We start from the raw sequence: 22,686 nt of genomic DNA, 5'->3' as shown, positions 1-22,686 counted from the left end.
GTCGGTTTCCCTCCAGCAGTCCAGTGCCATGAGCTGATGATCGAGTGTGCTCGCCATTATGACCCACAATCAAGATCAATCGTGTCCAAGGAAGGGAACACTTTGGCTTACCTTTCAGAAGAGGCTATAAGTGAGGCTCTCCATCTTCCAGAACATAAAGATATGATTTACAAAAGCTTAGAAGGAGCCAAGTCCATGTATGAAGATGATCCAGACACTTGCTTGAGCATCATCAATAAGAATTGGTTACTCAAAAGTCGTCCTCGCCTGAGCAAGATTCCCAACACACCACATAGGATCGACTTCCAGGAGGAATACAGAGATTTGATAACTTTACTCAATCGAGTTACAGGGGCTCCTCAAGCCTTCTATTTTGAGAAGTGGATGTTCTACTTCATCCAGGTAATAGTTCAAGGAAAAGGAACAATTCATTGGGCTAGAATTATTAGCCATTGCTTGGATGTGCAGTTAAGGAGACTAAAGCCTACCAAGTCATTCCACATGAGCTCGTACATCATATATGCCTTGATCAGGAGTTTCGAATATGCAGGACTACCTCACAGAGGAGTGATCGGAAGAGGACCCGGGGAAGTCAGAGTTTGTGACTCTTATGTTCATTTGCATCATCCACCTGGAAGTGACTACAAGTTAGTCAATGATACCTTCACGATGAACATCACCAGGATATTGCAAGGCGGGATTCACAATCGGCTATCTCAAGATGCACAAGAGCTTGTAAAGAGGTATGGTGCTTGGTTCATCCAATTCCAAAAGTTTACATATATTAGAGTTCATGGGTGTCCTTCACCTCCCTATATGTTGCCGAGATATCCGACAGACAGGATAGTGCTACTTGAGGTGACTAGGCAGTTGGCGGCTTATGCGAAGGCATTCAGACACAGGCATAGAAATGGAATTCCTGTGCCTATCATACTAGGAAATTTAGTTGAGGTATGTCCTAATGCTCTAGCCTTGGATGATGCAGAAAGGGAGTTGGCCTTATATTCATTTTCATTCTTTGCCTTGAGGGAGAATTTTGATCCTTATGGGTATATAGAAGAGACAGTTCGTAGAAAGTACAGGCATGAATTTCAGGTAGAGGACTTTTGGATGAATCTCTCAAGTGATCTAGAAGTAAAAAGAAAGATGCACTCTAGATTGCCTTTAGATTTCATCAGGAGATGCAAAGTTTACAAAGTGGCCGATCAAGCTGAGGACAGTGGCAGACATCTCCAATCATCTTATGACCGAGAAGACAAAGCAGTGAGGATAGATTGGAACGAGCTTGAGGTTTTGGACTTAAAAGCTTTGATGGCTCCAGTTTTGTCATGTACTCACAGATGGGTAGATGTACAACATCAAAAGTTGAGAGAACAGAACATACCAATGACTTTTACTTTGGAGGAAAGGCCAGGAGAAGGAGGAGCAAGCGCAAGTGAAGGCAATCCTCATCCTAGAAGCGCAAGTGAAGGCAATCCTCATCCCAGAAGCGCAAGTGAAGGCAATCCTCATCCTAGAGGCGTGAAGAGGAAAGAAAGACCTGAGAAAAGGGAACCCTCCAAGAAGAAGCAAGAGGCCAATCGAGATCACTCATCCGGTACATCTTCTCGACATGAAAAAAGGACGAGTCAAGTTGTAGGACAAGAAAAGAGGGTACCTGAAGTCGAGGAATCTATGGAATCAATGGTACAGAATGATAAACACGAAGAAGGGCAGGCATCTCAACGTTCATCAAGTCAATCTCCCCAAGTCAATGAGATACATGAAGACAAGAATGATGATGAAGTGACATCTCCTCTCCGAGAAGAAGAACCATTGCCTAAAGAGATACAAGTTAGAGAGACAAGATCTGCCATTCCAGATTGGTTGAAGGAGAGACTAACAAGGGTGATTGTGATCGAGGATGAAGATAATGTGATTGACTTAGAAAGCCTTGTACGAAATTCTCAGGAAGGAACGGAGAAAAAGAAGGCCACTAAGATGACCAAGATGATCAAAAATGAGACAGGATCCAGGAAGTTGCAAATAGCTACACCAGCAGTGGACAAGTATGAAGGTGAAATCCTTGCAGAGGAGTATGATGTAGAAACATTTGAACTTGGTCCACTCACCGCTGAGCAGGCACTGGATGAGGCAACCGATTCATTTGAGGCACTTAAAGACAAACTTAAGGAAGAAATGGAAAAGAATAGAAAGCTTGAGCGAGAGGTCGGTGCTTGGAGAGGCTACTTTAGCCATCTCAATCAGCCCTTGGGACGTCAGGATCCAGCAGTGTCTCCTGTGCAAGCACTTCCCCTTGAATCAGTTGGCGAGGCAGAGAGAGTCAAGAGCTTGGTTCAGCTTATGAGCTCTTGGATTGACAAATCCCACACAGTTGTCGTTGAATTTGCAACAAGAATGATGCAGACAATCCATCGAGCTATCCAGGTCCTTGAGATCATCCACAACCTAATGATAACAGTAGCCACCTTTGCCCACACTAGAGATGTTATCATTCCTGTTCTACAAGTAATCAGGCAAACACCAAGGAAGATCCTAGCACAAGAAAAGATAATGGATGGAGGAGCTCATAATTTACTCCAGTGGTCAACTCTACTCCAGATGAAGGAAGTTCTTTTCGAAGACATCAGCACCAAATGCAATCAAGTTGAAGAAGTCATCCATCCAATTCAAGACAAGGTGTTTGAGGTGTTACGTACTATTCTTGGCAGGAGGATTGAAGTTGAGACAGATGTGGATCTTCAAGAGTTGGAAGAAAAGATCAAGGTCATCTTTTGCAAAGATGAGAATGTTATCACAGATGAGCAAAGGGATCAAATGTTCGCTACTATGCTCCTGATTGAGAAAATCAAAGAACTCGAACCTGGATGGGATGCGGCTCTTCTCAAGGCCTTTGATCAGGTTATCCACTTGGAGGAACGAATGAGGAATCTTCCCGAGATTCCTATTGCTGAGATTGAAGGAATTGTGTCTAGATTCATTGCATATGCTAAGAAAGAGCATTGGAAAGGGAATAAGGTTCTAGAAGAGAGGTTGTTGTAGATGATGTGGCACCTTAATTATCATTGGTCTATGTTTCCTAGATTTTTGTGCCAATTAAATATTTGGCTATGCATTTAATATTGTTCAATAAAAAGGGGACTTTTTGTAACAAACCCTAATTAGGGTTTAGGTGTCAAAATCTCAGCCATTGATCTTCTTTTGATCTGGGCCATTCATTGTAATTGAAGATGCTATATATACCCTCACTCCTTTTCATTTTGATATAGTCAGATAGTTAGAAGTAAGAAGATTAGAGCTTTTGGATAGTCAGAAAGTTATTTTGTAACAAGATTGAGCATTGAAGAGAGAATTTCAAGCAATTGTTGTCTATTTTGGCTTTGAGATCAATAAAATATTGAAGTTATGGTGTTTTATTGCAATTCTTGTGGCTATCTTCATGGTTGTTTACTTTCTTGAATCATTCTCAGTTGAAGTAGTATTTAAGTTTGAAGGACTAAGTGTTGGGCTTGATGTTTGGTGAGATTCACGTTCCAAACCACTAGCTTCTTACTGATTGTAAGGACGCCTTGTGTGGTCAACTGGAGATATTTGGATTGCTTAAACTTTCAATCATTATTGAACTATTGATATGTACCTTCATGGTAGTGTCTATGATTCTTGATGAATTGAAGAAATCATTAGTCACCGTAGAAGATCGCATCAATTTCAGTAGATGTCATGTCCCCTTTCTAGAGTGGACATCGGAGACGGAGGAGTTGGCCTATCATTGGAGTCTCGTAGGCTAGCAGAGGTTGATTGGGACTCATTCAGTGCATATAGTGATTGGATTTTGGCTTTACAGGCAATTTGGAGCCAGTTTGGAGCAGTTCCTAGATTTTAGGGGGTATCCCTAAATTTTAGGAGGTCGTGACAGTTGCCAGTCGTGAGGTTATTCATGACCTTTTAGATGGTTTCAGTTTCAGGAGATTTGGGTGTGTTTCCTAGTTTCTAGGAGCATCCCTAGATTTTAGGGATGAGACTGCCAGTTGATCCATGATTTCCGACTTCAGTCACAGACAGGTGGCAAATTCCGTTTCAGGTTTTTGGAGTCATTTGAGCCTTCTACAGCTATTTGGGATATATTTTTAATATATTTAAATATTTCTTAAGTTAGCGTTTAATTATTTAAATAAGGCTATGTTTATAGCCATTTTGGAGTGATAAGGGGTTTTTGGCCTCATCTGGATGCGTATCCCTTGGTGTGATAGCTCGTTGGAAAGGTCTTGGACTTTTCTAAATATTTCTCTTTTGACTCAGATCCTTTCGGTGAACGGATTTCTTTATATTTGAAAAAAGGTCATTTTCTATGCACTTGACAACTTAAAATGAGAAATATAACATTTTAACCCTAAACGCCCCATTGAGTCACTTTTAGGGTTTGAGCTTAGTGGGAAGGTGTTATAAGGAAGTTGAGACCTAATTCTTATCATCTTTTACACATTTTACATCTTGGATTTGAGATTTGGCTCTGGAAGAGCTTTTCAGCATCTGGGACGCCAACCCCAATGCCTTGCCTGTTTGGGACGTAGCCCCCAATACAGTGGTTTGGATTTGTTTGCAGCTATTAGCATCTTGGAGATTGTACGGCATTCTTTCTGGAGGTTCAGCAATTCTGACAGAGTTCAGCGTGGGGTTTGGGGTTTCTAACCAGTTGGGTGTACTTGGCAGCCGTACGGCTGTACCTGGCAGCCACTTTCCTTCCCACGTGCAGCACTTGGAGGGCTGGAATCTTGCCACAACTTCATTCCTAGTTATGTTACTCTTTCAGCATCCAGGTTGGAATTATTCCTGATTGTAATCTTCCTGAAATTATTGGAAATCTTCATCTGGTCAAATATTTGATTTTATATTCAGAAATCTGCCTTGAATCGAATTTGTTTTGGCTGTATATGAACTTCATTTTCAGTACTTTGTTCATGTACTTGTACTTCATTATTTACTTGTTGAAAAATCATCAAAATACAAAAAGAATTCAACCCTTCTGCAACTTCTGTCTATTTCTGAAAGAAAATATTAATAAGCAGGAAAAATCAATTTAAATAAATAAAAATTACAGCAGATTGGTAAAAGAGATCCATCAGGGATCTTTCAATAGAGTTGTTATTCCTTGGCAATACTGAAATTGGTAGAATCTTACCAAGTCTAGCCTACATTGAGTCATCCTTAGGATTAGATTAGAATCCATCTCTTGCAAACTCCACCTTTTGATCTTTTTGAGAACTTGTTAGTTTTAGGAAATTTTGTTCCTACAATTCGGAAACGTAAGGCCCCCTTGATGAAACAGCATTCACAACAACCACTGGTGCTTATCCACACGTAGAGACCCTACATCGGAGAACCTTGGAGTCATCCTGATTGATCCTTTTTCGCGATATCTTCAGCAATCAGAGGCTTTATTCAAGAGAGGATAAGGTACCCTTGGGTATTTTATTCTGTGTTTGATTGTGTACAAAATACACGTCAACATGGCAGTGGTAGTGCAAGGATGAGTATTGGACCTTGGATTCGTAAAAATAAACCCCAAGTAGATTCATTTTTTTCTCCATGTTCCCAGCCATCACTTGAGAGCATGGGTTGGAATAGGGAGAAGCATGACAAAACAAAAAGTGCAATTGGAGATTTCTAGTTCTACTACACCATTCCATTCCATGCAGCCTCCTAATCATTGTTATTTTTGTTTTAAAATGCATAATTTGATTCTATGTCTATTGATTTTTTTGCTTTTAAGAGTATGTGGCATTGAAGAATTTTAATTTTTAAAGTTAATGCTAATTTTAATTATTTAATTTATTTCAAATCTCCTTATTGGCAAAATATGACATATGCCATTATTGTTTGTGGTGCAAGGTTCAATGCCCCTAATGATGAGGAGATAAAAGGCACTATTTTGTCTCAAAAACTAGCTGATGTCAAAGCCACAATTGATGAGCAGCATGAGATATGGAGGAAGAAGGGATGCGCAATCATGACTGATGGTTGGACCAACAAAAGAAATAGAACACTGCTAAATTTTCTTGTTTCTTCCTCTAGTAATTATACTATGTAAAATACATTGATATAGTGATTAAGATTTTTACTTTTTATTTTACTAAATCGCTATTTTTTTTCTTTCTTAGGTGGCACAATGTTCTTGAAGTCAATTGATGTTTTAGCAAACACAAAAAATGTTGAGTTTCTTTGTGAGGCCTTGGAGGAAGTGTTGGTTGAGCTGGGTGAGGAGGCGTGGTACCAATACTCACAAATCATGCAGCATATAATGTTGTTGCAAGTAGACTTCTTATGGAGAGGCATCCAATCTTGTTTTGGACTCCTTGTGTTGCTCACTGCCTTGACCTCATATTGGATGATATTGGCAAACTTCCCTAGATCAAAACATGTATAGAGGATGCAAGAAATATCTGTAAATACATATATAATCATACTTGGGTCCTCAAACTTATGAGGAATTTCACAAGTTAGAAAGAGTTGGCTTATCTAGGAATTACTCGCTTTGTAACCAATTATATCACGTTGCAATCCTTGCTTGAGCCCAAGGCCGCTTTGAGACGCACGTTTTTAATTGAGGAATGAGCTACATCATCATATGCAAAGACCACTGCAGGGATTGACGTCATTGATCGAGTACTTGATGAGCATGGTTTTTGGCAATCGACCAAGAAGACTATGCAGGTAACTTTCCATTATAATTTTGTTCTTATTTCCATTTCGTTTGCTTATTTTTGTTCACACATATTTGTGTTCATTGTTAAAACTTAATGTTTCATAATGATTGCAGTTCACAAAGCCTCTAGTTGTTCTCCTACGAGTTGTTGATGGAGAGAAGCCCGTGAGGGGCATATGAGGGCATGGACAGGGCAAAGGACGCCATTAGATCTATTTATTCAAAGCTGAAGTTAAGTATAGTCCTATATGGGAGATCATTGATCAACAATGTCACCTTCAACTTCACAAGACTTTACATGCAGCTACCTACTACTTAATCCAACATTCCAATTTTACTCAAATTTTAAGGTCGATGAGGAGGTGTTAAGTGGACTCTACACAGTTGTAGAGCAAATGTCACCCAATTCATCAATAGGAGCACATATAGTCTGTGAGATAGAGATGTTCAAGACTGCACAAGGAGACCTCTTTGCATGAGGCATATGCAAGAAAAATCGGACATAAATGCAGCTAGGTAAAAACATATTAAAGGCATAATTTAAAATTTAAAAATTTAACTTTTCTATATTTTACCATTTTAAGTTAATAAACTCAAAGTTATAGAATAGAATTGATTTTAATTAAACTTTTCTATATTTTACCATTTTAAGTTAATAAACTCAAAGTTATAGAATAGAATTGATTTTTATATTTTCTCATTTCAGATGCATGGTGGGAAATGTTTGGTGATAAGGTGCCAAATCTACAGAGAATTGCAATTCGTATCTTGAGCCAGCCATGCAATGCTTCAAGATGTGAGAGCAATTAAAGTATGTTTGAGCACATACACTCTGTTGATGTGTTTTTTATGACACCTTCAAACACAGAATAAAATACTAAGTATCTTATCCCCTCTTGAACAAAATCTCCTCTTATGCTAGACTTCGTGATCATACGAGGTGACTCCAAGGTTCTGATAGTCAGGTCCTGACTTTATACGTGGCTAGACACAGTGATAGTGATGTGGTATTGCTGGAATCACAAGGGCGACCTACGTTGAACCTGAATGTTTGAATGTTGCTGGAATGTGGAAGTTAACTTCACTTTAAAACAAAAGGCAAAAGAGACAGGGTTTAGGGGGTCTAATCTAATTCCTAGAATGTAAGAGACTATGAATAATTTAGTGAAATTCAACCATGCTTTGTTTCACCATGCAAGGAACAACTACGCAAAGCTGGTGCGATCTTCAAAGGAGAGCAAAATGATGTTCAAATTACTACTAGTGGCATAGACCCCATCACTGTAATGCATATCAATGAGTGAGTAGCAATTGAAGTTAAGCTCATGTAAAGAGTTCAGTTGACCACGCAAGGTACTTTATAATCAGCAAAATACTAGTAGTATGAACATACGAAGTTCACCACTAATCATTCACAATAACTTCCATCCATCTAACCAACATGAAAATAAATGAAAAGTAGAGACCATGCAAATGTTGAATCGACACATGAAATTCACCGTATCTTGAATGAAAATAATATGCTTCTTGCAACAAAGTCTTGGCAACAATCTCCTTTACTCCTACTCTACTCTAGCTGCTATCTACTTGCTATTGCCTGTTAACCTGCTATTGATCTATTGACTATTAACCTTTACAAATGAGAAAATTGAGCCTTATATAGATAGTCGTTTACAATGACTGGCTCAGATTGATTCACAATAAATGGCCAAGATTACAAAATTAAAACCCTAATTAGGGTTTGTTACACCCATTACATAGCATTTATTGCTTAACCACTGATAAAATTACAAAAAATGGGACATATGTCCTTCCTTGAAAATTTGACCAATGATGAGGGTAGGTACATCGAACTTTGTGCCCACATGTGCTAGATATCCTCCTTGATGGAAAAGTCAAGTTCGATGAATCTAGACACCTTGAATTGGAATGACATGTGAATGTGAGTTGGTGATGATTGGGCACCACCTCAACTACTTGCTCCTTCTAACTCATCACAAGAGTTTGTGATTCAAGCATATCTCTTGATACTCAACAATTCCAAGTACTTGATGTGATTGAGGTGGTGGTGGGAGATATTCCCAAATTCCATCATCTCTCTATCTTGATCACCTTCACCTTGAAGCTTCCGTCTCAGATTACTTTCTTGCTATACTTGCAATGATTCTTGGATTTCAAGAGGAAATTCAAGATTGTCTTTGAATATCCTAGCTCTTGATCTTGCATGCTCATCATTGTCCTTTCATCCTTCATTCAAGGGCATCCTTGAAGGTGTTGATTATTCATCCTTGAAACATGATTCTCCACTTGTGTTTGCTCTTTCTCCCTCTTTGTAGTGCGTTTCTCTAATGCCTCCATGATATGATGTCCCTCTCTTACATCCATCAATGTGAATGCCTTGATGTGCTTGAGTAACCCTTCAATTCTTTGCTCTATCTTGATGTAGATTTTCATCTTGCAATGATGATCCTTTATTCTTTCTCGCAACATTGATGAGAATTGAGTGTTCATTATGTATGGCAATCTGTCACCTTGTCTTGAATTGTTATTGGTGAAACACCCATCTGCCTTGCTTGGATAGCCTGATCTCTCCCTAAAGTGGTGAAGCTTCCCTCCACTCTCCTACATGTTTAGATCTTGATGTTGGTGGCAGCCAGTTCCTTCAATTGATCACCTGCAACAACAAACAAGCTAGCATCAAACACCTATGATATATACATTTTCCAAGTTTTCTAACCTGATATATCCTCCTAATAATGCTCTGACTTCTGACCTTATATCTGATTTTACTGATTTCAGGTCTGAGACTCCACCTTTTGTAATGTTTTAAGGCCTGAGGCCTGATTTCAGTTTCTGATTTGAACTGCTTCAAGGTCTGATTTTTAACTATTCTGCTCTTGGGCGTTGATTTGAGGGGTCTTTCAAAATGGTTCCAAGGTGGTTGGGCTTTTGAATCCCAACTAAAAGTACCACATGCTTGGTAAAGCATACTGGAAATGTTATATGCTGGTCGTGGATTTTACGCCCAACAGAAAGTGCTCACTGGCTGGTCGTGGATTTCACCACCAAGTGGAAGTGCTACATGCCTGGTCAGACTTTTAGACTCCTACTGGAAATGACATCAAGAGGATCATGGATTTGGAGCCCAACTTGAAATCAGCAAGGTGATAGGGCTTTTGGGGTACCACTGGAAGTGATCATAAGATGGTCGTGGTTTTTGGGGTCCACTAACAGTGATCATATAAGGTCATGGATTTTGGGTGTCACTTGCAGTAGTCATAAGGTGGTTGTGGATTTTGACCCCTACTGGAAGTAATATCTTCTTCCTTTAATCATTTGCATCTCTTCATCAATTTTTAGCACTTGCAAGTTGAAACATTAAAATCATTTGTCATGTCCCCTAAAAAGTGATCGACAAATGTATGAAAATATTAATTATTTTATATAAAATCCCCATTCACTTATATAAATAATTAATATTTACAAGGGATATCTTTTAATTATATGTATTTTGGTTTAACCGTAAATAGTCTTAACTATTACGGGATTGTTTAACTAACTGATGATAATAAAAGGATGGGCACTTGATTTGAAGGATATGGATTTTTTATACAAGAAATGTCTGAAGTGAAGTCTGATAATTTGTGAGATATCAAGCGGAGAAACGAATTCCTTTCGCCAGCTTTAACTGGCCTATTGGAAGCAAGGATCACGGGGTGATTCACAGAGAAGGCATGCCACTCTCATTCATCGCAGAGACTACTTGAGATTCAGCAGAGAAGCACTACTTGAGATTCAGCGGAGAAGCACATAAACTTATTCTTCCTATCGCGTCAGTAGAACCCAATATCGGGTGTAGTTCAATACGAACTCTTGTTCATTCGTGTGAGATAGAGGCTCGACGTCTGGTGTGTTTCTGTTGCATTCACGAAGGCTCAATGGAGTGACAGAAGTGTCGTGGTTGGTGGTATAACGGAGGTACCCCTGCCCGTAGTGGAACCGAGTTGGCTATCAGGAGGGTCATCGTCCCGAGACCCGATATCGGGTATAGTTTCGGTGCCCCTGCAGTCACGAAGGAATAACGACGACACACTGCAAAGACGTGAGGTCCAGTGTTCCTGCAATCACGAAGGAATGGCAACGACATACTACAGTCACAAATAAAACAATATCGTGGAGTAGCAGAGGTAATATTGGCGTTCAACACACAGGAGGTCGGCGATCAGGAGCAGAAAGTATATAACCAAGAAGAATGCCTGTCATGCTTACGGTGAAATCCTGAATATCACCCGATAACCAACAGCACGTGAAGGGCATCTACAGTTATGCGATGGCTACCAGGTGCATTATTACGTATTCTTCCTGAATGATGAATGTTTGTTTTATCAATGAATGAAATACTAGCCAATGGAATGGAAACTAAGATTGTGTTTATGAAAAATATCACTGTTTGTACTTATCCATTATTCTGCCAATAACTCACTGGCCATGTTGAAAAATATATTACTGATGAACTGGACATAAATCCAATAGATAATTAAGGGAATTTTACATCATTCTTATCCTAGCAGCACAAACATCATTCATGAAGTCAACTAGCAGTGAAATCACCTCCTTATGTCCTTAGGCCAGGGTTTTGAGTGTCAAGTGGAAGTGACAAGACCTGGTCGGGGTTTTCGAGGGTAAGTGCAAGTCACCTCAGCTAGTCGGGGCTTTGGAGGCTAACTAGAAGTGGGTCCAAGATATCGATACAATGAACTCAATGAACTCTTCAATGCATTTCCACTCATACTTAGCAAACTTTATCAATCACAAGCAACATTACTCTTCAAAACATTATGTATTCTCCTCAACAAGTGTTGATATCACCAAGAAGGAGGACATGCTCATCCTAGCCAAGCATTTGATAGCCAATCGGAGGTCATCCCAAGGTGTTCGGACTTTTGGAGGGTCACAGGAAGTTGATGTGAAGGCAGCTCATGGAATTAGGCATCAACTAGAAGTGGAGATGAAGCAAGTCGTGGATTTGGGGGGTCACTAGAAGTGACCTAACTCGTACTATTTTGACGATTGTATCACTTCATCCACTTCAAGGGTTTTCTATTCATCTAATTAAAGTAACCTCCTCATCAACAAGGCTTCTTCATTATGGCTTATGCCTTGACTACCCTCTCATCAAGCATTTCACTTTGTCGGATAGTTCTCCACACGTAGACTCAACATTCCTATCCTAGAACTTGAAAGCTGCATGGTGATGATCAAATGAAATGGTCATCCTAAATCGCTCATCACCAAGGCATTGAAAGCTAAACTGACCTCACTCCAACTTAAAGAGAGAGAGACATGACTTGATCACTACCTGACAACCTAAGGCACTGCACCTCCTCAAGTAAAAGGTTAATAGCTAAAGACACTACTAGACGACTCAAACTAAGACAACTAACCTAGAAAGCGAAAAAGTGGGGGCCCCCATTTGCAATGGGGCATTGTGTGAAAACATCACAACACTCCAAAAAAGTGGAGCACGTTGTCAATGCAAAGGTTGAATGATTGTATATGTTCATTACAACCTTTGCCTCTGTCACAAACAGATGTTGGGCAATAACATGTCTCCTATCACTTTAGAGGAGGTTGATCTAGAGTAAAAGTGGATCACTAGGATTGATGATCCTATCTTCAGCAATGATGACTTGGCTTGGGTTGATCAGGTAGATTGAAAGGTAGAGGCAATAGCCATGGCTGTGGGCAAGGTTAGAGTATGAAGAGACCCATCAGAGAATAATTTTGATGTCACTAAGCCTGAGCCTGAGACACAGACAAATATCATGGCTGCAACATCATCCAGAGCCTATCTTAGGCAGACACGTAGGAGGGTCAAGGTGCCAAGTGATTGTGATGTACCCACTTTACTAGCGATATTCTTCACAAGGACAGCGAACTCTATTTTCATCAGACTTACATGAAGAACACTTTGTAATGTTCCCACCCGATATATGAATAGACTGATAAAGAATAGCTACAGCATGTATGGTGAATATTAAAACAGTAAATGACAACAGATACCTTCATATTCTGCCGGTCTTCGTATTCACAAACTAATAAGCTAAGAAGTATTCAAACTAATATCATCAGATTAGTCATACGTCAAATTAATTAAGGGAACGAATATTTAATAATAGTCAGAAGAATGATTGGCACAAAAGCATAGATGTATAAAGGGCAACAATTTATTATAACAAGACGTGGATTAGCCAAACCACGTCTTTCAAGTCTCTTTACACAGTCACAAACAAATATTACAGCCACCGGTTGCACACAAAAAATACACGGCTTGGTTAAAGGACAGAAAAGAGAAAGGGTTTAGAGAGACTAATCTATACTAACACCTAAGGACAATGATGACAATGAATAATGCTCAAATAGACAAACTCCTTCAAACCGAGCTTTGCTTCGCTATGATAACAACTACACAATGTTGGTGCAATCTCTCAAGGAAATAAAATATTTTCATACTGCGAACTATTCATTCAAATACCCAATGCTAGCGCAATCAGCAAACTACAAAAAGTATGAACCAAGGAATTAATCATATATCATCGCATGTATCCACCATAATCAATGAGCTTCAATTAACTTTGAAAAGTAACAAGAAACCATGCAAAATGTAGAACACAACACAAAGAACCACCATAACTTCAATGAAACTTATGTATTGATGTCGACATAGTCTTGGCAACAGTTTCTTCTTTCCTCCTACTCTACTTCTACTTTCTAAGGCTATCTACTATTCTCTATTGATCTACTATTAACCTTTACAGATGAGAAGGTTGGGCCTTTTAAAGATATCCTGATTACAAATGAATGGCTCTGATTGATTCTCAAATCAACGGCCAAGATTTAACAATAAAACCCTAATTAGGGTTAGTTATAATTAACTCCCTCTTGACCAATGAGATCATTACATCATTTGGATACATGCCCTACATTAAATGTGGACCAATGAGAAAATAGGAGTTGGAACATCGAAGTTTGTGCATTCCACGTGTAGTTTTCTTCTTGGGATGAGTCACATTCAATGCACTTGGACGCATTTGACTTAGAATCGTGTGATTGGTGGATGAAGGTGACTTGTCGCCACCTCAGCTGCTTGCAAGCCATGCAGACTTGATACCTCATCACAAGCAATATATCTTGATACTTAACATCATCATGTGGCTTTTGATTGATTGTGATGGGTCATATTTCAAATATAAACTAGGTTGGCTCATCCTTAATCTTCCACACGTTTTTTGCATTTATTTTCTAGCCTAGGTCGGCCCTCATTCACACTTGCTCCACATTTTTACTTGTCCTTTCTTGTCAAGACGGCCTTATGCATTTAGAGGTAGGTTTTGATATATAAGAACAAACATTGGCGAGGTTTTACATATGCTTTGCAATTCACACCACTTGAACTTTAATTCTGCTCTGCACTTCTAAGCGAAATCAGACCTTATGCAATTGCAGGTCGTTATTTTATGTGGCTTATGTATGTATTGCCAGCATAATTCCACTCCTCCCATGCATAATTTTGGGATTTTGAGGTGTGTATGTAAGATTTCAGTTTTTTATGCCCTCGTGTATGATTTCGAAGATATGAACTCCCCATGTAAGATTTCGGACCTTTATCCATATCATGTAAGAAATTGGAGTTTTACCTTGCTTATGCATACACACCAAGGTCAGAAATTAAGGCTTTACATGCATAACAAGGTTGGGTTTTAGCATATTGCATACACTGTATGGGCAGGACTGAGTGCTTTTCGTGCGTAGAAACATAGGGCAGAAATCACAAGCCCTCGTGCATTAATTCACCAAACAAAGTAGGGTTTAGACAATGCCCATGCATTGCAAAACAAAGGGTGAAAATGTACCTTATACTTGCAAAGATTGAAAGTAACAGTGGGCAAAATTGCAAGGGAACCTTGCAATTCCACCTCAAAATGATCGAAGCACCCCTACTTGTCTAACTCTTGATTTTGCATTTTAACAACTTTGCAAGATTGACAACATTGACAACTTTCGCAATTTACCCTTCAATTTTAAGTCGACACTTAACATGATTTTGTACTTGAAATAAGACCTCTTGACTTGATCCCACCTATTTGACTCGAAACTTACCCTATCTCTGACTGACAAGAATCATCCTTCTCATAAGCAAAGGACTAAAACTATGAAACTATCGCCAAGCTTGAAAAAACTAAACCTAAGACACATAAAGCTAGAAAGCAAAAAGTGGGGGTCCCCATTTGCAATGGGGCGATGTGTGAAAAAGTCACAACAGGTCACTCTTTAACCTTTCTATTGGCATAACATTAAATTTGCATCTCTTATTTGCCAGTTGCACATTTTAGCCACTAAGGGCACCTTGATCACTCTTTCTTCCCAGTTAAATCACTTAAAAGATGCAACTTTCATACTTGGTCAATATTTCCTTTTGCCCTTGCTACCTCAACCACAGTCGCAACTTTGGTCACACATTCTCCCTAGCATAGCCACTTAGAAAAGGCAAAAATACTTAATACTTTTCAATCCTTCCTGCTGCATGCACATTTTAGCCACTAAGGCCAATTAAATCATCACTTTTACTTTGGTGTTGCCTTTTCCTCCTAGCCACTATTGAGATATTGTCTTTGATTTCACCAAGAGTCTACAATTGGAGCTCGACTCATCATGTTTGGAATTACTTATCCATGAATGATCTATGAATCATGCTTACCAAGCAACCTAGGCCAAAACCCAAAAACTTGACAAACTGGTAAGAAGAATTGACTATCATATTCAAGAAAACTAACTATTAATCAGACATAAAAAGCAGATTTTGGTACTAAAAGTCCCATTGTGGCAAAAGGATGCATGTAACACTTTCAAACTGCCCAGTAAATGCAAGAATACAATATTCTTTCCCTTCCTCTTTTATTCCTTGCAAGGTTGAGCTGCAACCTACTGGTCACAATATGAAACCACTCATCTCAACACAACATAATATTCCTTATTTTGATAGTTTTATTCTATACATTTTGTCACTTAGTCATTTGTTATCCTAGAACCATTTTCCAAATCAAATACAACTACCATCCTGTTGTGACCATTTCACACATCGCCCCATCGCAAATGGGGACCCCCTCTTTTTGCTTGTTTTTCGTTCGTTTTCGCTTTCGTTTTTAGGATTTTGTTAGTCAGTTAGTCGTCTGGATTTAGGGTCAAGCCTTAGGGTTTTTATCTTTGTCTTTTCAGGCCAAAATCCAGTCGTTTTTGAGAGCTTTTGAGCTTCCTTTTCTAGGATGCAAATTTTGAATGCAATGAATTCGCCAGAATGGTCTAATGTTCAATTGGAATGTTGATGCAAAGCTTAAATTTGTCTAAGTATTGAGAGTGAAATGTGAATTTTTGTCCGATTGAATATTTTGACTAAATTTTGACTTTTTTGATTTTTGATCCTGGGCATTGGAAATGATTTGTTTTTGCCTTGTGAAGTGTTAAAATGTGAAAAATCATGTTATTTTGGCCTGTAGGAGCAAAATCGCTCCTGTCCCTCAGTGAAGGACGGGAGCTCGTTTTCAAATGTCTTACTATTCCTGCAGAGTCCAGACGAATTTCAAATTGGAAGTGATGGAGAGCGGCGAGATCTTTCCATTGAATATAAATTGAAGATTTTCATGAGCACCGAAACGCCTCCAGGAGGAAAATCGCTCCTGTCCCTTAGTGAAGGACCGGAGCTACAAATCAAATTTTGCCTTGTCCTTGCGAGATTTCGTTGATTTGATGATTTGAAGAGGTCCAAAGGAAGATGCTTTACCAGATGAATATAATTTGAAGTGCAAACACGAAGGAGAATGGTCCATAATGCAAAGTTCGCTCCTGTCCCTCTCCAAGGGACCAGGGCGAAGTACCTTATAGCTCCCGTCCCTCTCCCAGGGACCAGAGCGATGTCCTTCATTGGGCAAAATCCAGGCAAAAATCAAGACAAGTTTACGTTCAAAGGCAAGGAAGGGCGTGAGATGAACTCATTGAATACAAATTGAAAATTTTAAAACGTCCACAAGGGTCCCAAAAGGCCTAGTTCGCTCCTGTCCCTCAGGAAGGGACCAGAGCGATTTTTGTTATAATTGCTTTTCTTGCCAACTTACAAACGATGTCAAGGCATGGACGAATGGAGTAGAGCATGACGAGTCCGTTGAATATAAACTTGGAACCTGACAAAGTGAAATAAAGGCCACAAGGGAAGGATCGCTCCTGTCCCTCTCCAAGGGACCAGGGCGATACAGTGGTGATGTTGCTTCTTGTGCGAGTTCAAGGTCGTTCCTCCAAGTTCAAAACCGATCTAAGTCAAGACGAAGGAGGCAGAGAGCATTTCAAGACATTTTCAATCAAGCACAAGTTACAAAGGTCGTTATAATGAAGAAATTTGCGCCCTAAGACCTAGTTCGCTCCTGTCCCTCAGGAAGGGACCAGAGCGATGTTGGATATATTGGTCATTTCATGCAAGATTTACGTAAGATCAAGGTTTTGCAGGGTTCATGGTGCCTTTTGAAGATGATACACAGAGATTTTGAACGTAAAATAATTGTCATTTTGGACATGGAGACCATATCGCTCCTGTCCCTCTCCAAGGGACCAGGGCGATTTGCTTTGGACTCTCAATTTTGCTTCAAGTGCGTGCTAAGTTAAGACTTCACAAGGTTACACAAGGTTCGAGACATCGTTTGAAGATCACATGCCGAAGTTTTGAACGTCCAAACGTTGCTAATCAAGCTAAAAAGCTCAGATCGCTCCTGTCCTTTGGACAAGGACCAAGGCGATCCTATCAAGAACACTTATGTTCCTTCAAAAACGAGACAAGGCGAGGATAGACAAGGTGAAGGACGGCGTTTGGAAGACATCACAACGAAGATCGAAGTTTAAAGTTGCTAAGATTAAAGAGAAAGACATGGATCGCTCCTGTCCCTCTCCAAGGGACAAGGGCGATGATCCCTTTAAACTTCCAAACACCTCATGCAAACAAATGGAACAAGCGCAAAAGGAACGAACAAGGATGTTACTCACTTTACAATGAAAGAATGAGGTCGAAGATGCATAGTGAACGTGAAAATATGAAGATCGCTCCTGTCCTTTGGACAAGGACCAGGGCGATGAACACTCAAAGGCACTTAAGCACACATGCAAAGCAATCAGATTCGAAGGACTCATCAAAGATGATCGATATTGAACGTGGAAAGGAAGGAGATCAACGTTGAAAACATGACAAAATCATGGATCGCTCCTGTCCCTCTCCAAGGGACCAGAGCGATGAGGTACGTCCCTTTCGTTTTCATAATTTTGGCGCCAAATAAACATTTCAAATTTCCCTTAAATGCTAAGTTCGATAAAATTGAAAATCCATTTAAACTAGCATTTAATATGGCGTTGATCATTTATTAATTATTTTGCCTTTATTTAAAGTCGAAATTTGCAAATTAAAAAACGTAAGGCATTTAATAATTAATTAATTAATTAATAAAAAATCGATTGCAAGCGCTATAACTGGAAGTCGGCCTTGTTATTTTATTGAAAATCATTTAAAAATGGTTTTATTTTCCAAGTCGGCCTTGAGGGATGAATGCAATGCAAGCGCTATATATGGAGGGTGAAAATAATCACTTTCACATAATCATTTTTAGCCTTCTACATGCAATCTTGAGGAAAAAGAAGGAAGTGCGAGGTGTGTTTGAAGGAGTGCGAATTCCATCCAAGGTGGCGCTAATATCAAAAGGTGGTGCGAACTTAAGGTTTTCATTTGAGCGAATTTGCCAAGGCTTGAAGATCACGTCAAAGACATATCAAAGGTGGCGAAATTGCTATTTTGAAAAAGGGGATCACGTTGAAGAGAGATCTAACGTCAATTTTGCCTAGGCGATTTTGTTATTTTGCATTTTAGAGTTAAGCTCTCAAGTAAGGTATGGCAAGATCTGTTGTTTTAGTTTCGAATTTTGATCGTCATTGCCTTAATTTTGAATTTTGAAATTTTGAGTTCATAAGCTCAGTCGTTTTTAGGAAATGATTAATAAAGGACTTATCATTAGGTTTCCTAAATTTTGCTCTCTAATTTATGTTATGTATTGCAAAATCATGGTACTAATTTTGAAATGTTGTGTAGGCATCAAATGGAGATCTCATCAAGAAAAATCAAGCCGGATCAAGGACGGTCTTCGCCAGGACGATCAAGCAAGGACAGGGGCGACCTCATCCAGTCTAGCATCGGCAAGGACGACCTTCTTTGGACTAACGTCATCAAGGGCGACCTCTTCCAATCCAGCGTTCCAAGACGAGGTACATCATCCTGCACATCAAGGACACATGGAGTTAGAAGAAGAGTTAATTAAAGATAGCCTCTCAACGACATCAAATTGAATATCTAGCAAGCTACAAGTGTCAGATGAGGTGGCATCCCAGTCATCACTCCTCCAATCAGTGTGGTCCACCTCAGCATGTCCAGATTCAATGTACTTAACTCATGGAAGGTGGCAAAAACTCCGATGTACCTACCCCGGCTATCCATTGGTCGATTTTTCTAGAAGGGACATGTGTCCAAGCAATACAATTTTATCATTGGTCAAGCATTAAATGTTATGTAATGGTTGTAACAAACCCTAATTAGGGTTTTCATTGTTGAATCTTGGCCATTGATCTTGAATTGATCTAAGCCATCAAATTGTATTGTGGGCACTATATAAGCCCAGGCATTTCATTTGTAAAAGCTAATTAGCAATAAGTTAGAGATAGTATGTAAATTGTTAGAGAGAGTTAGAGAAATAAGATAGAAATAGTTGAAAGTAGTTAGTAGATAGAGAGTAGAATAGGAGGACAAGGCAAGAAATTGTTGCCATTGATTGTAAACAAACTCCATTTTCATTGAAGTAATGGTGAAATATGTCGTTTTCTTGCAATTTGCATGGTTTCTTGTTGAGTCTTCAATCTTAGATGGTAGATAATTAGATGAATGGAGGAAATGTGATTGATTGATGATGGAATTCGTATATCCATACTACTAGCAGTTTGTTGATTGCAGACTTGCTTTGTGTAGTCAACTGGAATCGTTCGGCTTAAACTCAATTTCAATTTGTCGCCTCTTCATTGATATGCATCAACTTGGATGGTGTCTATGCCTGCGGTGATGATTTGAACATCATAAAGCTTCCCTTAGAAGATCGCACTAGCCTTGTGTAGATGTTCCATTGATGTCAAAACAAGACCTAGTTAGAGTTTCATCAAAAATCAAATCATTGCTCCTACATTCTTGGTATTAGGATTAGATCCTCTCTTTGCCCTTATCCTTTTTCCATTTCTTCAAATCTAAGTTAGTCAGAGCCTGTGTCCAGCAAAGCAGATCGGAAGTTCAATGTAAGTCCCCTTGTGATTCCAGCAAATCACATCGTACCACGAAGAGCTTATCCACACGTAGAGACCCTACATTAAGGAACCTTGGAGTCATCCTAACTGATCCTTCATGCGAATCTTCAGCAGTTAGAGGCTTTATTCAAGAGAGGATAAGATGCCCTTAGGTATTTTATTCTGTGTATGATGGTGTACAAAATACACGTCAACACATCCCAAATCTTTCTGTCTCAGCAATCATAATTTCCTTCCAACTCCATTATTACGAGTGAACATGGATGACAACAGGCTTCTCATAAAGTTTCAATTTTCACACCCTCATCTACTCATTGGTGTCCTATTGCTCATCAGCATAACAGATTCAATGATGACAATTTCTCTTATTAGAGAAGAAAGAAGAAGTTTGAGATTTGGGGCCATCAACATTCTTTCTACACTTCTTACATGGACATTCGTAACACCAATCAATCTTCCAAGTGTCAGTCCATGGTTGCATCGAAGATGTAAGGATTCAACCTTTGAAGTGAAATCCAATTGAGGATCTTTGTCAACATATTGACAAAGAGAGCCCTTGAGAATTATTAGCTTACCTAGTATTTCACTACTAGTTTTCTGAACTTGCTTGCACTACAATATTTATCTTTTCTTCATCCACAGGTTCTTAACCAACATAAGAGGAGCATTATTAATCAAGTGCGAACATATCACATTTCCTTCAATGATCCATAATTTCTCAAATTAATCTTGTGGAAATTACTAAGCATGAAAATTATCTTCTTTACTACTTGCTTGAACAAATTGACATTCTTAGAAGATAGAATGTTGTGTAAAATCAAAAAACAAGCGCAGGAAGAGAATTCACCACACAAAACTCAGATTTTATCTTGGAACCCCTAAGAAGGAAAAACGTCTTGGTAGTACCAACTGGACGTCACCTAGATACTATTCATCACAAAAGAACATGCACAAAGATTAGATACAACTGATAGCTTCTCTAATGGCTTGTTGATAACCTCCAAATAACTTCTTCAGCTGAGCTCTCCTTATTTTGATCTGTACAAAACTCACACAACCCTCAAATGATGTAACCAGACCTCCTCTTGTTCTATGTAGATGTTACTATGTCCCCCTCATGCACTAGAAAGACCCAGAAGCAGAATTGGAATAAGAAAAATCAAACTGTTACATCCAAATTCTGGATTTCAGGTATTAAGACAACCATTGATTCATGTTGGGGGCAGTTTCATTTTTGCCATTGAAATTACATAATCCTAATGATTGTTTTGAATTCATTCCGGCAGTTACAAAACTGCCCCTTTAAAAGAACATGTAGTTTTGTAATCACCTCCTCAAAGAATTACTAGTTTCTTTCTGTGAACAAGAGCAGGTGTTTTCTGATATTGATCTTTTCTTCGAAACCTCACACTGATAATTTTAGATTCTATGGATCACTCAAGACCCTAGAAATCAACGTGATCCATTATGGACTCATCCCTTGTTTGGCAATCCCTCTTTTGTTCCACTAAAACATGAACAAGAAGAGAGTAGAGAACCCATTCCACTTGTGTAGAATGTACAAGTTCTAAGCCACCCAATGCCAACAAGATGTTCCAATTGTCAACCCCCTAAACTCAGAGCACACTCAAACTATGACCACAACCAAATTTGGCAAAAAAATGCTGCTGCTGAAACAAGAATTCAGACCATAGTTGAAAAAGTCAAGTACTCACAGAGAAAAAACTGGCCAAATTACTCAAATAGTAACTCACCACTCACTGAAACATGGGAAAAACTCGAAAAATAAAAGTGCAAAAGCAGTACAAAAAATCACAAGTAAGTTGCCCCTTGGAAATCAAACTAGTATTTTCGCAGAAGTACCCTTAAACTACAGAAATGTATCCTAAAAATGCAGTGACTGTAAAGTGAAAAATGTGCCCTTAAATATGACTCTAGAGGGTAAAAAGTGCCCTATGAATTAAAAATATGCTCTCAACTGAAAAACATGGAACTATCTTTTTGAGAAAATTAAAGTATTTTTTCAAGTTGCTGAGTTTTTTCCAAGTAAAAATTGCGGAGTCTGCCAAGTCTGAGTCAAGTAGTATGTGAACTATGATTTGGACCAATTGATAGCTCAAATAGCGAACACCAGTGCCCAAATTGAGACAAGCTTGAAAGTGACTTCAGATAATATGTGTGCTTTTGTTAGTTCAACACACCATTTGTGACTCCTTTCCATTCCAATTGCATATGCCCTGTTTCCGCATATTGAACATGCTGCCTCCAAGTCCAATAGTCAATCTAGAAAGCGCTTTGCATTTGCAAAGTAGCAAGAAACAAAGGTGTCCCTCCATGTCATACTTAACCTCGGCTGATTAGCAGGAAGGAGATCACAAGATTACATGGGAAGCAATGCAAAAACACCAGGTCAAGCAAGAGAGGAAAGCTATGAGAAAAAGGAAATGTTCTCCTTAAATAGGAAGAGCTCTTCCTTTTGCTTGGTATAGATCAAAACTAGACTTGGCTGGCCATGACATTGTTATGTATACATGCTTATTTCCCTGCCATATGGT

General features: G+C 39.1%; 1 protein-coding gene across 3 annotated transcripts in view; it reads right to left on the bottom strand.

Annotated features, from left to right (window-relative positions):
* Positions 1-22,686, bottom strand: part of LOC131040504 (protein arginine N-methyltransferase 7) — a 218,114-nt gene that overhangs the window by 53,293 nt on the left and 142,135 nt on the right. The window lies entirely within an intron of this gene.

The sequence above is a fragment of the Cryptomeria japonica genome, chromosome 9, assembly GCF_030272615.1.
Source record: "Cryptomeria japonica chromosome 9, Sugi_1.0, whole genome shotgun sequence".
Lineage (NCBI taxonomy): Eukaryota > Viridiplantae > Streptophyta > Pinopsida > Cupressales > Cupressaceae > Cryptomeria > Cryptomeria japonica.
This window is presented reverse-complemented; position numbering and strand designations above follow the sequence as displayed.